Raw genomic sequence first — 13,801 nt, forward strand, 5'->3', positions numbered from 1 at the left:
AATATTTCTTTTTCTCACCGCGCTCGCGTCTCAAGTTGTAAGTCACGTGATTTTTTGTGCAAATATGCGCGATGTGATTTTTTTCAACGTTACCAGGATTCGAACTCACAACCTCAACCTCGCACGTACCTTTCCCTACCACGGGGCTACACCACCACATGTGACCAACAATGAGATATTTTTTCTTTTATCATCACTTTCAAATGTCTTATATAATCTATTTCACAGCTATGATGATCTCAATAAAATCTTTTCAACTACAAAGTTGTAGATCTGGTCGCGACCTACAACTTTCTTATATACTTTTTTTTATCTGAGGTCATTTGAAAATTTAAAATTCAAAATTTGAACCATGTATTTGTGATGAGGATATCACTCCTATGGATATACAAGAGGTTCCTCCGCTGGACATTCAAACCATTCAAGGTCCAATCACAAGAGCTCGCGCGCGACAATTAAATTTAGAGGTGAGCTCGCTCCTAAGCGTTTCTATTAATAATTGTGAGAATGGTTTGCTACCTAATTTTTACAATGTGATTAGGAACCAAGGAGAGGGCCAGGGAACACATGGAGAGTAGCATGGAGGCGTGGAGGAACAGCAAGGGCCGCCAAGCCACATGGAGGCCCAATACAATTTAACTTCGAGTCCGCCTCGAAGTCCAGGAGCAGCCTGACGTAAATTGGACGCCCAGGCCACATCCGAAGTCCGAATTCGATGATCCACATATGGATGGAAAGCTAATTTCATGGAGCTTCCATTGGCGTTGGTTTCAGGCCCAAACTCATTATGAGTCGTCGGGAATTGTCCGAGGAAGTTGGCGTCCAGAATCTGTCCCGGTGCTGCGACATCATAATTTGGCCTTTGGGCCGTGTATCTTCGTTGAGCCCATTAGGGGCGCGTCCAGGGGGGAGCCACGCCCCTATCCCCTATATCTCAGTAGCTGCCGCCCTCATTAGGGTTCGGGTTTTGCTTTAGATCAATCTGTCTTTGAACAGTCGCCGTCTTTCGGTTTGTAGAACCCCAACTTTCGAGCTTAATCATTCATCTGCAGTTGTCACTTCAATTTGAGTGCTGCGTTTCTTTCGAGTTCTTGCTTGTGTTCTTCGTTTCGGAGGCAGGGATTAGCCTTCTCGGCGAGGTCAACCGGATTGTGACTACGGTTGATAACCAGAGGAGTTGTGATGCTAAGATTGCGGGGTTCGAGTTGCTGACTTGAAGCCGGATCGGTGTGTCGCATTCCAACCAAAACGAGTTATCCTTCACCTGACGGAAGATCGGGCACCCCCGTTCATATCAAGTGGTAATCAGAGACTCAGGTATTACCATCAGGCTTACCCTAGTTTAGTTTGTTCCATCGTCCTATAACTCCAGAAAATTGGCATACAAAAAAAATTCCGCTGTCCTAGAACCCTTGTTTAGCCTTTGCAATTTCGTTTCCAGACTCGCTTTGTTCAGTTTGTGTCCGTGGTCGAGTCGTGTTGCTGGTTTAGGGTTTGTCTTTGTCGTAGTTCAACCGCACCGTCACTGTGTTTTTGTTTCCGCCGTTATCCCATCCACCATTACCCAGATCCCAAGTCGATCCATCCCATTAATCGACTTGCCCTTGCTAGCCGCTTTGTGTGAACTCTCGCCGCGTCAGCCCTAGATAGGTTGCGAGCCGCCTTGTGCCTTCCGCCTTGCACCGCAGCCCCCCCTTAGATCCATCTGGCGATTACCCATTGCGCATACCAGGGAGAATTTGTGCCCTAGCCGCTGCTGATCTATCTGCCGAGTTGTGCCTTCGAAAAAAAAACATAACTTGAGATACTTTCCATAAAACCGGCATAACTTTTCGCTCGGTTCTCCGTTTTGGCTGAAATTTTTACAGGAGCTTGGCAACGAAAAGTTGTACATACGATTCACCGGCCTTGCGGGTCAGGCCGATCTCAAAAAATTCAAAAAATATCAAGAAGATAATTAAAAAATTCAGTTTCTGTCCAGCACGCTTTTCGGCGTACATGTTTGATTTTCTGTAGACCACATCTGCTCTCTATTTCAGGTGAAACTTGGTGTGGTTCCTATTCTGGTGTTGCTTGTGCTGAGAAAAATATCAAAAAACTCATTGAAAAAATAAAATCGAAATCAACTAGGTTTTGCACTAGTGCTTTTTTGGCATTGCTAGTACAATGTTTACGGTACTGCCATTCTGATTGTTCTGTGAGTTTTTTCCATTGTTCTTTGTTCGAACTTGTTGTGCTACGCCTAGGACACATCTTAGCCAGCAATTGTGACTTGTACTTTGGATAGTTATTGAACTTTGCTCATCTGCACTCGATTTTGTTCCACATACACATACATATTGTGCCTGTCCTACAGCTCCACATACATACACTTCATCTCAGTGCAGCGAAGGACCCTTGCAATCTTGGTACCCTCTTCTCACCGGTTGTACCATCCCACTGCTTGTGTTGGTAAGAACTTGGTAAGACGCGTGTGAGGGTGTGATTCCACCAACAAACCCACCTGGTTCATAGGGTCTTTTTGTTTCACTAACCATGCCGGACGACAAGCCTGTTTTGTCTAGTGAATTGCAGGCCATGAAGGATGAACTCAAGGAGTTTTTCGCTAAGGAGATAAACAAGGTGGCGCAAGACGTCCAAGGGGCCAATCATACGATTGAGGGTGTGAACAAATGCCTCTCTACACTGACCGACAGGGTTCAACATCTTGAAGTCAACCCTTCCAAGAACAAAGACAACGATGATGACTGGCTAGAGGACGATGATGAAATCATTTTTGGGTCTGATGGCGAGCCTGATATGGCTAAGACTCGTGCGGAGAAGGTCCGTCGTCAACGTCTTCGCAAGAATAAAACAGGTATGGGAGGAACCAAACATCGGCGCACTACAGGTAATGATGATCCTTATGCCAAAGTCAAATTTACCATACCTTCTTTCCATGGTCGTTATGATGTAGAGGAATACTTAGATTGGGAGATGATTATTGAACAAAAATTTGCTTCCCATCTTGTTCCTGACCAACATAGGGTTAGACAAGCCACTAGTGAATTTAAAGATTTTGCTATAATCTGGTGGCAAGAATGTGCTCAATTAAATATACAACCTGATTCATGGGACGCGCTGATAGCAATGTGTGATCATTTTGTTCCTGCATCTTATAAGCGTGATATGCGTAAGAAATTACAACTTTTAGATCAGGGTGATATGTCTGTTCAGGAGTATTATGCAGAGCTTCAAAAGGGCATGGTTCGATGTGGTGTAGTTGAGGATGCTGAGGATAAAGTGTGTCGCTTTTATGGTGGTTTGAAACGTGAAACTCAGGACATTGTTGACAATAAATCTTTTACTACCACCAACCAGTTGTTGCAGCTTGCTATGCTTGCAGAAAAAGAATTACAGGGACGACAACAACAGCAGCAACCACCTCAGAGCAGGAGCGCCTCCAACAGATCCTACATGCCCAAGTCTTTACTCCCAAAGGTGCTTCCACGGCAGTGCCACCAGCTCCAGCGACCACGCCCGCCGATGGTAAGCCTCGTGTGCAGGAACCGACCAAGAGTGCCTCACCAGCAGCGCGCTCTTCCTCTGGCATTCAGTGCCATCGTTGTCAGGGCTTTGGCCATGTGATTCGAGAATGCCCAAGCAAGCGGACATACATTGCCACTGATGATGGTGGCTACATCAGTACTTCGGATGATGAGGACGACACTGAGGATGACCCACCTTCTAATGAGGGTCTTTCATTGAGTGCGGGTGATGCGGGCTCTCAGTGGATTTGTATTGTCCACCGTGTCCTTAGTACACAATTGGGACAAGCAGACAAGATGCAATTCCATAATTTGTTCCAGATTTTATTTGTGATCAACGATCGGCGTGCACGTGTCATCATTGATGGAGGCAGCTGCAACAACTTGGTTAGTGCTGATTTGGTCCAGAAGTTGGGTTTAGCCACACGTCCTCATAAACATCCTTACCATGTTCAGTGGCTAAACGACTCGGGTAAGGTTAAGGTAAATCAAACTGCACGGGTGCATTTTTCTCTTGGTCCATATTCTGATTATGCAGATTGTGATGTGGTACCCATGGACGCATGTTAGCTTTTGTTGGGTCGTCCATGGGAATTTGATAATGATGTTGTCCACCATGGTAGAAGTAACACATACACACTTATGTATAAGGGCCAGAAAATCACTTTGCACCCAATGACCCCTGCTGAAATTGTACAAGCTGATAAAGAATGACTTGCTTCACCTAATGTTGCTGCCCCAGTTGCAACCCAGCCTGCTATTAAATTGAAAAATCATAATATGCTTGTAACCAAATCTGATCTATATGATATGGATGTTTCTACTGTGTGCTATGCTTTGATATGTAAGGATGCTTTATTTCCTATTCGTGATATAGCTAGCACTTTGCCTCCTGCGGTCGCTGACATTTTGCAGGCGTATGAGGATGTGTTTCCAAATGAGCTCCCACCGGGGTTGCCACCTTTGAGAGGTATTGAGCACCAAATTGATTTGATTTCGGGAGCATCTTTGTCCAACCGAGCAGCATACAGGACCAATCCCGAGGAGACTAAAGAGATTCAACGACAAGTCCAAGAGCTTTTGGACCGCAGGTATGTGCGTGAGAGCCTTGTTGACGCCTTTTACAGGCCAACACACGATCACGCTAGGTCGCGCGACGCGAGGAGAAGCACCTTGCAGCACCTCCTGCGTGGAGCGGTCAGACCGGTCAGAGGGACCGGTCAGACCAGTCGCCGTGCACAACAGCGATGATCCGACGAACGCTCGCCCGGGAGGGACCCCGTCGGGGCAAGCGCACGTAGGGTTGCCCTAGGCTCGGCAGGCCAGCTAGGGCGTCCTCAAACGCCATGGAGACGAGAGAAGAACAGCATGTCGAGGTTGGAAAAGTAGGATAACGAGGAAGAAAGGTAAAAACATTAAGGATAAATGTATTTGTTTGGTTCGATTGGGTTCTCCCTTCAATCGGCCGTGACCCTTTATATTTATAGGGTGGGGAAGACTTACCCCGCAAGAAATCCTGTTTACAAATCTAAATCTATTAAGAACTCTAATTGTACTCAGACTCCTCCTAGACCGGTCAGACCAGTCGGACCTACCGATCAGACCGGTTGGTCATGCCAGACCGTCTACAGATGCCTAGACCGGTCAGACCGCCTAGACACACCGGTCAGACCGGTCTGTTCAGGTTACTGCCAATTTTGGTCATCAACATATGCCCCCCTGTTCTTTGGCAAAGCTTGCGTGCCAAAGAACACTTCTCTGGACCAAAATTGTCTAAGGGCGACGATTAACAATACGTCAGCCATACATTATATTTAACCATGCTAAAATAGCCGAACTAAAAGAACTAGCATGTAACAATTTCTAGCTTACGATCAGCAAACTATTTCGGCTTTACATTCCTTAGCATGTTCAATAACAAAAATCTTGAGACAGCCTATGCGGCCGATTATACAAATCATAGCTCCTTGGTAAAGTATAAAACTGATAATCATAATATGGCAGCCAAGGATTATGACCAAACCATGGATTAAACAAACCTGAATATGCAGACCATGGTACGTGCATCGACGGGATGAATGACGAAGACCAATACGATGACCGTTGATGCTTTCTTGATCTTGGTGATGAAGAACTCCTTTTTCGCTTGCCTTCCAATTGATTGCTTTGTTTTTGCGCAGATATCTTCTTGTATTTATCCAGAAGCTCCTCAAAGGTCGGCTTGATCCTATTTTTTGCACCACCAGACTTTCCAGGTTCAGACTGGTCAGACCGGTCTGACGAACCGGTCATACCGGTCCTGTCAGAACCGATATAGATGCTCTTATCTTGCCCCCCCAGGAGAACCTGAACATTGTTCGACTATATTGTTGAACCATGATCATCATGGAGGACAATTTCATCAATTGAGTTAACCGATTGCTCTTCAACAACCGGCTTTTCTTTATCTAGTGTTAAATCTGAATTTTTATTTAACCTACCATCCCTTTTGACACGGTAGACTTGTTTGATCACCTTATGCTTATTTTTCTGCATAGACCGATCTCTTTGATGAAAACGATCATTAATTCTAAGTAATGATTCATTAATTACCAGCTCTCTATAAGTAACATGATTTTGACCAAAATAACTATGAGAAGCTGACATCCAAGGATTATAAGACCATGTTGGACAAGAATAAGGCATGTAAAAATAAGGTCCACATGGCATACGCATAGGTGATTCATGTGAGGAAAACGGCATTGATGAAGTAGGAAAATTATTCCATTGCCGATTTCTATCATGGAACAGACGTTTTGGATATGATCTTAGTTGTTTGGATTTATTAAGCCAACTAGCATCTTTTGCATCTCTTTGTTTTTGAGGTTTAGCCAGAAACTCTCCAATAAGCTTCGGCTTCGCCTTTTGATGCTTGCTATGACCTTTAGCTTGACCGGTTTTCCAAACACCGATCTCACGTTTCTTTGGCTTAACCACCTTAAGTTTTGATTTATTTTGCAAAACCTTAAATGAACCGGTTAGACCGGTCATGGAACCTATCAGACCGGTTGTAATGCAACCAGCATCTTTGCCTTTGTTTTGTTGCCCCCCGATCATTGAAGTACTAGATTTAGTCTTTGTGCTCTTGTTAGGGGATTTTGGTTCAACAATTTCGGCTTGGGACGGCCGAATTGTATCTTGACAAGCAATATCAGACAAATTTTTGAAAGGATAATTAGCCGGTTTTTCAATAGCTGACTTTTGAATAACAAGAATTGGATTTACTTTATCCACTATATCAATTAGTTCAGGTTTACCAAGCAAATACTTGATATAGATACGATCACTATTGGATAAAATACTTGTAGACAATACCTTTCTCAGAACATCGTGGTATGATGGCGATCCTTTGTTCTCCATCCAGCATGAAAAACTCAGGTCGGTCTGTACTCGAAGAATCTCCTGACATAGTTCAGAAGTCATCGCCATAGGTATGTCTTCAGATTGCACCATATTGCTAGGGCTTGATTTCGGTTATGCAAAACCGAAACACTTTTTTCCCCAGCGGAGTCACCAAAATATGTTGACGCCTTTTACGGGCCAACACACGATCGCGCTAGGTCACGCGACGCGAAGAGGAGCTCCTTGCAGCACCTCCTGCATGGAGCGGTCAGACCGGTCAGAGGGACCGGTCAGACCGGTCGCCGTGCACAACAGCGATGATCCGACGAACGCTCGCCCGGGAGGGACCCCGTCGGGGCAAGCGCGCGTAGGGTTGCCCTAGGCTCGGCAGGCCAGCTAGGGCGTCCTCAAACGCCATGGAGACGAGAGAAGAATAGCATGTCGAGGTTGGAAAAGTAGGATAACGAGGAAGAAAGGTAAAAACGATAAGGATAAATGTATTTGATTGGTTCGATTGGGTTCTCCCTTCAATCGGCCGTGACCCTTTATATTTATAGGGTGGGGAAGACTTACCGCGCAAGAAATCTTGTTTACAGATCTAAATCTATTAAGAACTCTAATTGTACTCGGACTCCTCCTAGACCGGTCAGACCGGTCGGACCTACCGGTCAGACCGGTTGGTCATGCCAGACCGTCTATAGACGCCTAGACCAGTCAGACCGCCTGGACACACCGGTCAGACTGGTCTGTTCAGGTTATTGCCAATTTTGGTCATCAACAAGCCTTAGTCCTTGTTCTATACCTGTGCTTTTGGTTCCTAAGAAAGATCGTACATGGCGCATGTGTGTAGATTGTAGAGCCATTAACAACATAACTATTTGATACCGTCATCCTATACCTCGGTTAGATGATATGCTTGATGAGTTAAGTGGCGCTATAATTTTTACAAAGATTGATTTGCGTAGTGGATACCACTAGATTCGCATGAAGTTGGGTGATGAATGGAAAACTGCTTTTAAGACAAAATTTGGTTTATATGAGTGGTTAGTGATGCCTTTTGGTTTAACTAATGCACCTAGCACTTTCATGCGTTTGATGAATGAGGTTTTACGTGCTTTCATTGGTAAATTTGTGGTGGTTTATTTTGATGATATCTTGATATATAACAAGTCACATGAGGAACATTTGGATCATCTACGTGCTGTTTTTGGCGCCTTGAGAGCGGCGAGCTTGTATGCTAACCTTGAGAAGTGCATTTTTTGCACCGATCGAGTTGCTTTTCTTGGCTATGTTGTGACTCCTCAGGGCATTGAAGTGGATGGTGCAAAGATTGATGCCATTAGGAGCTGGCCTACCCCTCAGACTATTACACAGGTGCGAAGTTTTCTTGGTCTTGCAGGGTTCTATCGGCGTTTTGTGAGAGATTTCAGCACCATTGCCGCCCCACTACATGAGTTGACGAAGAAAGGTGTTTCTTTCCATTGGGGCCTAGCACAAGATCAAGCTTTTGGCCACAGATGAGGCGAGATGTTCAGAGGTTCGTGAGTCGCTGCACTACATGTCAAAAGGCTAAGTCACACTTGAATCCATATGGTTTGTATATGCCTCTTCCTATTCCTTCTATTCCTTGGGCGGATATTTCTATGGATTTTGTGTTAGGATTGCCTAGGACTAAGAGGGGGAGAGATAGCGTTTTTGTTGTGGTGGATCGGTTTTCTAAAATGGCACATTTTATATCATGTCATAAAAGTGATGATGTTGTTCATATCGCTGACCTCTTTTTCCAAAAGATTGTACGCTTGCATGGTATGCCTTCTACTATTGTTTCAGATTGTGATGCGAAGTTTTTGAGTCACTTCTGGCGTACTTTGTGGAACAAGTTGGGTACAAAATTGTTATTTTCTACCACTTGCCATCCGCAAACTGATGGACAAACGGAGGTGGTGAACTGTACCTTGGGGACCATGTTGAGGGCTGTTTTAAAGAAGAATTTGAAGATGTGGGAAGAATGTTTGCCTCATGTGGAGTTTGCATACAATCGGGCAACACATTCTACCACCAAGATAAGTCCTTTTCAGGTAGTGTATGGTTTTAACCCCCGCGCTCCTATTGATATTTTACCTTTGCCTACTAGTGAGCGAATTCATAGTGAGGCTAAAGAACGTGCTGAGTTTATATTGAAAATACATGAAACAACTAAGCAAAATATTGAAAGGATGACTGAAAAATATAGAGTTGCTGGTAGCAAAGGTAAGAAAGAATTAAAGCTTGAACCGGGTGATCTAGTGTGGTTGCACTTGAGAAAAGAACGTTTTCCAGATTTGAGGAAGTCTAAGTTAATGCCAAGAGCTGATGGTCCATTCAAAATACTTGAGAAAATTAATGATAATGCATACAAACTTGTGTTGCCTCCCGAATTCGGGGTTAGTCCCACATTTAACATTTCAGATTTGAAACCTTACTTGAGAGAAGAGGATGTGCTTGAGTCGAGGACAACTCCGATTCAAGAGGGGGAGGATGATGAGGATATCACTCCTATGGATATACAAGAGGTTCCCCCACTGGACATTCAAGAGCTCGCGCGTGACAATTAAATTTAGAGGTGAGCTCGCTCCTAAGCGTTTCTATTAATAATTGTGAGAATGGTTTGCTACCTAATTTTTACAATGTGATTAGGAACCAAGGAGAGGGCCAAGGAACACATGGAGAGGAGCATGGAGGCGTGGAGGAATAGCAAGGGCCTCCAAGCCCCATGGAGGCCCAATACAATTTAACTTCGAGTCCACCTCGGAGTCCAGGAGCAGCCTGACGTAAATTGGACGCCCAGGCCACATCCGAAGTCCGAATTCGACGATCCACATATGGATGGAAAGATAATTTCATGGAGCTTCTATTGGCATTGGTTTCAGGCCCAAAATCATTCTGAGTCGTCGGGAATTGTCTAAGGAATTTGGCGTCCAGAATCTGTCCCGGTGCTGCGACATCGTAATTTGGCCTTTGGGCCGTGTATCTTCGTTGAGCCCATGAGGGGTGCGTCCAGGGGGGAGCCACGCCCCTATCCCCTATATCTCAGTAGCCACCGCTCTCATTAGGGTTCGGGTTTTGCTTTAGATCAATCTATCTTTGAACAGCCGCCGTCTTTCGGTTTGTAGAACCCCAACTTTCGAGCTTAATCATTCATCTGCAGTTTTCACTTCAATTTGAGTGTTGCGTTTCTTTCGAGTTCATGCGTGTGGTTTTTCATTTCGCAGGCAGGGATTAGCCTTCTCGGCGAGGTCAACCGGATTTTGACTACAGTTGATAACCAGAGGAGTTGTGGTGCTAATATTGCGGGGGTTCGAGTTGCTGACTTGAAGCCGGATCGGTGTGTCACATTCCGACCAAAACGAGTTATCCTTCACCTGACGGAAGATCGGGCACCCCCGTTCATATCAATTTGGGTGCCAAAACAACCTCAACTGAAAAAAATTTCAACTACAAAATTGTAGTCTGGTTGAGACCTACAACTTTCATATAGACCATTTTTTAATCTAAGACAATTTGAATTTTTCGAAAATCGCATGTTCAAATATTAAATAAAGTCACAAAGATGACGCAAGTTGATGTTGCACATCACCTATGTCATCACAAAAGTGACGCGTTTTGATGTTGCCCGTCACCTTTTACTTACTAAAGTCTGTCACCTATACTAATCTTATAGGTGACGTGCTTTAATGTTGTCCATCATCTATATCAAATTTATAGACGACGGACCATAAATGTGGCTCGTCACCTATAACAAAGGTGGCGTGCTTTGATGTTGCACATCACCTATGTCATAACAAAGGTGACGTGCAACATTTTAGGAAGGCCCCCAAGGGGTCAAAGGTGACGTGCACCATCCTCGCGCGTCACCCCATATAACAAAGGTGACGTGCAACAACAATGTGTCAACTTTGTGCACGTCACTATAGGTCATATCTTACGTAGTGCAAGTTGCTACTACTTCAAAATATCGTTAAAACAAATGCGAATGAGATCTAATTTTGTTCATATTGTCGCGTTGAGCACATCTTTGCAATCGGTTCTCAAAATGGAGGTAATATAGAGTAGATAAAATATTTTTCAAATATTTTCATATAAAAAGGTTCATTTCCTCACATGTGCTGCGCGCCTGGACGTGTGTGACAGCACCAATGTACAAAATAGCCCGCTAATAGCACGCTATTGCCCGCTATTAGCTTTTTAGGAAATCTACCGCTACATTATACAATATTTGTCCGCTATGTCCGCTAAAAAGGGTTTTACAGGATTTAACGGTAATAAATGTCCGCTATATCCACTAAAGATTTTTTTCAAAAGAAATAAAGAATTAATATAACTAGGGTAGATCATAGACAAAGCAGCAGGGACATAGTTGGACAGGCAAGAGATGTGCTGAGTCTATTTCTAGAGTGTCAGACCAATGATTCTTCTAAATTTGTGTGTAATTATTGATTATTTTATTATTCCTCTAAATGATTTAGCTTCCTCTATAGCTCTTTTAGCTTTTTTGGAAAGACTTCCACTAAATATCTTAACCCGCTATTTCTTACATTGAATAACACACAATAACAACATATAGGGACATGTGGGGTCGTTCGGTCATAAACACAAGGCAAACCAAAATATACAGCCTATTCGGCTGCACAGGCCCAGCCAAACGGCTGATCAGCTCACGTGGATGCCGCAGCCCCCCCCAGTTCCCATCCAGCAGGCTTTCCTGTTGTTGGCGTCATGTACTTCAATTTCCAGCAGGCTGAATCAGCCAGTTTGAACCGGCTGGAAATTTCTGATGCTCCTGTAGCGGCTGAATGGTCTGGTACGTGAATTGTTGGGCCGCGGACTCAAAATAGGTCAGTGGTGGCCGGCGGAGTTTTTTTTTATATTTTTCAAAATTGTTTTTTACAGAAATATATTTTCGATTTCATAATTTACAGTTTTGTACCCCTATCGCCCGGCTGCGGGGCGGCCGCCGCCCTGCTGCCGGGCGGTAGGGACCTGAATATAAATAAAATTTATTTTTATTCTCATTTAGGCCCTTGGGGGAGCCTGCCGCCCGGCAGCCGGGCGGCAGGTACCCGCCGCCCGGTGGCGGGGCGGTAGGCCTACCCGCCGCTCGGGTACTTGCAGTTGGGGTTCAGCAGTACTTGCAGCCACGTACCGTGGCCTCTGCAAGGCATCGGTGCAAAATAAGCACAATGCAATTCTACCTTCGATGACTGGAGTCGGTTATTTTCTACACCTAACCAGCAGGCCGATCCTACCTTCCAGACACCTGTGGCCACCGGACGTCCAGGTAGAGACGTACGGCCTCCAGACCAACACACATACCTTACAGACCACGTCCACACACAGCGCAAAAGAGGTCGACATGGCGGGGGTGGTTAGGAGGTGCTTCTAGTTGTTTCTGTATTTTTTTATGAACATGTCGTCATGTTATACTTATTTCGTTCTCATGCATCACCTATTTCGTTGTCAGTTGCGTATGTGTATGAATTGCTAAGTTATACTTTTCATATTCATCTACTTTACTAATGGTTTTTATTTCTATCTAAAATATTTAAAACCACATCTAATGCCGCACTGCCGCACTGACGGGCAAGGTTTAACCTGCGGGAGGGGCCTGCCGCCCCCTGCCGGGCGGTGGGTAGGCCTACCGCCCCGCCACCGGGCGGCGGGTAACTGCCGCCCGGCTGCCCGGCGGCAGGCTCCCCCAAGGGCCAAAATGTGATTAAAAATAAATTTTATTTACATTAAGGTCCCTACCGCTCGGCAGCAGGGCGGCAGGGGGCCGGCCGCCCCGCAGCCGGGCGGTAGGAGTATAAATCTGTAAATTATGAAACCGAAAATATATTTTTGTAAAAAACGATTTTAAAAATATAAAAATAAAAAAACGCGTGGCCGGCGCGTGGTTGCGCGTTCGCTGTGGCGCACGAGATTTTTTCTTTAGATAGAGGAAGGTTGTGCCTTGTTGCAGTCTCGCAGATGTGGGCCGACTTTGGGTCTTGGCACCGGCTTTCTGCCGTCTTTTGGGCTTTTTGCATTCCTCGTATGTGGAGAGAGAGAGAGAGTCCGCCTCGCCTATTCCCGCCGTGTAACTTGGAGTTTTCACCCGTCCTGTTCAGCTGTTCTTTTGTTCGGGAGGGAGACAATTGGGTATGTTTAGTTTTTTTAAAAGTTTTTAGAGTATACGAACACACATTTGAAGTATTAAATATAAACTAATAACAAAACAAATTACAGATTGCGCCTATAAACTGCTAGATGAATTCATTAAACCTAACTGATCCATCATTAGTAAACATTTATTGTAGCACTAGATTGTCAAATCATAGCGCAATTAGGCTCAAAAGATTGGTATCGCAATTTACGCGCGAACTGTGCAATTAATATTTTTTATCCATATTTAATACTCCATGCATGTATCTAAATATTCGATGTGGTGTTTTTGACAAAAAATTTAAAATCTAAACAATACCTAACGCTAGTCTCAATAGGAGTGTCATCGACTCTACTTCCCTCCCTCTTCGTAACGAGACTGCCATGTACGCCCTCCTCAAATTGGCCTTGGAACGAGACGCAGCAACCCGCAGGCAAGAGTGCTGACCGCTGCCGGCCGGTAGTGCTTCCGATCATTGCCGATCATGCCAGGCGGTGCGACTGCCTCCCTTTACGTGGCACATTGATGTCACGCATTCATAACGTTTCTGCTCTCAGCTTCTCGAAAATTCCGAACCATCAAGAGAGGTGTTTGCCGTGCCGCCGGTGTGTTTAAACAAGGCCGGGGGCGTGCAGCGTGCTGGCCGCATCATCCACTTGATCCCGGCCCCCACGTGATCGGGCGACTAATGAAACGCACAGGACCAGGAGAG

Source organism: Panicum virgatum, chromosome 4K, assembly GCF_016808335.1.
Source record: "Panicum virgatum strain AP13 chromosome 4K, P.virgatum_v5, whole genome shotgun sequence".
NCBI classification, from domain to species: Eukaryota; Viridiplantae; Streptophyta; class Magnoliopsida; order Poales; family Poaceae; genus Panicum; species Panicum virgatum.